Raw genomic sequence first — 2,824 nt, forward strand, 5'->3', positions numbered from 1 at the left:
AAGCTTAAATAGTCTTGATCGCGAGGGTGTGAGATTGCTGAGTCCCCGTGACTCACAGATACTTCCAAAACCAGTTTGCAAGTGCCGTTGAACCGTGCAGATGACGCAACCAAGCTCAAGGAGGAGCTCGATGAAGATCTTGTCCTTTGTGGTGTTTCGTTCTAGTTGATCAGTAGTGGAGCCCAGTCGGGACGATCGGAGATCTGTGTAGCATTTGGGGTAGTCTTCTTTTATTTTGGCTCCATGGTCGGGCCCTGATTGTATCTGGATGATGTAATGCTTTATTCATGTATTTGTGTGAAGTGGCGATTGTAAGCCAACTATGTATCTCTTTCCCTTATGTATTACATGGGTTGTGTGAAGATTACCTCACTTGCGATATTGCTTTCAATGCGGTTATGCCTCTAAGTCGTGCTTCGACACGTGGGATATATAGCTGCATCGAGGGCATTACAATTAAGCCTATTGGGTTGTATAAAAATAAAAATGAAAAATTAAACCGGTCGTGTCGTGCTAGCACTCATGCCCAGACTCGCGTCCCTGGCATGGCCCTAGGCAGGCCAAGCGCCGACACAACCCAATTATAAATGTGTCGGGCCAGGCCCCTCATGGCTCGGGTGACGGTGTCTTGGACGGGGGTGCTAGCCATGTCAGCCTGTCAGTCATGGGACGGGCCAATGACCCCCAGACCGAAGAATGGGCCATGTTTACCATGACCCCCGCGCGTGCTCAAGATGGAATAGTCCGAAGATCTGCGCGCACTTCAAGACATGTTCAAATCATCGGCAAACTTATCCCTAGATGTAACCGACCTATATGCTATATGTAATCCTAGGTATCCCCGGTTCCTATATAAGCCGAGGGGTTTAGCTCGTAGGGTTAAGTTACACTCATACACATACGATCTTGAGATAGATTATCTTGTACTTTGTACTTCATCACAATCAACACAACCAAAGCAGGACGTAGGGTTTTACCTATTCGAGAGGACCTGAACATGTGTAAACATCATTTCTCTTGTTCGTCCTGTTACCATCAAGCCAAGATCACCAGCTCAGGACCCCCTACCCAAGATCTGCTGAATTTAACCCTGACATCGGGCATGTGGGCCAACGGGCCGACACACTAAGACTATCCCATTTGGCCATGTTTGCAACAAAGTACATTATGCTCATCAAAGACATGTGCAGTAAAAATTGTGACAAGTGTTCGAACAAGTGATGGCCACACTGATGACTTCTCAATTAAAATAGGACTGCATCAAGGGTCAGCTTTGAGCACTTATCTTTTTTGCTTTGGTGATGGATGAGGTCATAGGGGGTATACAATGAAATATCTCATGTTGTATGTGAAGGAAATATGCCCTAGAGGCAATAATAAAGTTATTATTTATTTCCTTATATCATGATAAATGTTTATTATTCATGCTAGAATCGTATTAACCGGAAACATAATACATGTGTGAATACATATACAAACTTAGTGTCACTAGTATGCCTCTACTTGACTAGCTCGTTAATCAAAGATGGTTATGTTTCCTAACCATGAACAAAGTGTTGTTATTTGATTAACGAGGTCACATCATTAGTTGAATGATCTGATTGACATGACCCATTCCATTAGCTTAGCACCCGATCGTTTAGTATGTTGCTATTGCTTTCTTCATGACTTATACATGTTCCTATGACTATGAGATTATGCAACTCCCATTTGCCGGAGGAACACTTTGTGTGCTACCAAACGTCACAACGTAACTGGGTGATTATAAAGGAGCTCTACAGGTGTTTCCAATGGTAGATGTTGGGTTGGCGTATTTCGAGAATAGGATTTGTCACTCCGATTGTCGGAGAGGTATCTCTGGGCCCTCTCGGTAATGCACATCACATAAGCCTTGCAAGCATTGCAACTAATGAGTTAGTTGTGGGATGATGTATTACGGAACGAGTAAAGAGACTTGCCGGTGACGAGATTGAACTAGGTATTGGATACCGACGATCGAATCTCGGACAAGTAACATACCGATGACAAAGGGAACAACGTATGTTGTTATGCGGTCTGACCGATAAAGATCTTCGTTGAATATGTAGGAACCAATATGGGCATCCAGGTCCCGCTATTGGTTATTGACCGGAGATGTGTCTCAGTCATGTCTACATCATTCTCGAACCGTAGGGTCCGCACGCTTAACGTTACGATGACAGTTATTATGAGTTTATGCATTTTGATGTACCGAAGTTAGTTCGGAGTCCCGGATGTGATCACGGACATGACGAGGAGTCTCGAAATGGCCGAGACATAAAGATTGATATATTGGAAGCCTATATTTGGACATCGGAAGTGTTCCAGGTGAAATCGGGATTTTACCGGAGTACCGGGAGGTTACCGGAACCCCCCGGGAGCCATATGGGCCTTAATGGGCTTTAGTGGAAAGGAGAAAGGGGCAGCCCAAGGTGGCCGCGCGCCTCCCCCCTCCCCTAGTCCTATTAGGACTAGGAGAGGTGGCCGGCCCCCCTCTCTCTCTCTTTCCCCCTCGGGGAATCCTAGTCCAACTAGGATTGGGGGGGAGTCCTACTCCCGGTAGGAGTAGGACTCCTCCTGCGCCCTCCTCCTGGCCGGCGGCCCCCTCCCCCTTGGTTCCTTTATATACGGAGGCAGGGGCACATCTAGACACACAAGTTGATCATTGAGATCGTTCCTTAGCCGTGTGCGGTGCCCCCTGCCACCATATTCCACCTCGATTATATCGTTGTAGTGCTTAGGCGAAGCCCTGCGTCGGTAGAACATCAAGATCGTCACCACGCCATCGTGCTGACGGAACTCCTCC

This window comes from Triticum aestivum, chromosome 5A (assembly GCF_018294505.1).
Source record: "Triticum aestivum cultivar Chinese Spring chromosome 5A, IWGSC CS RefSeq v2.1, whole genome shotgun sequence".
Classification (NCBI taxonomy): Eukaryota; Viridiplantae; Streptophyta; class Magnoliopsida; order Poales; family Poaceae; genus Triticum; species Triticum aestivum.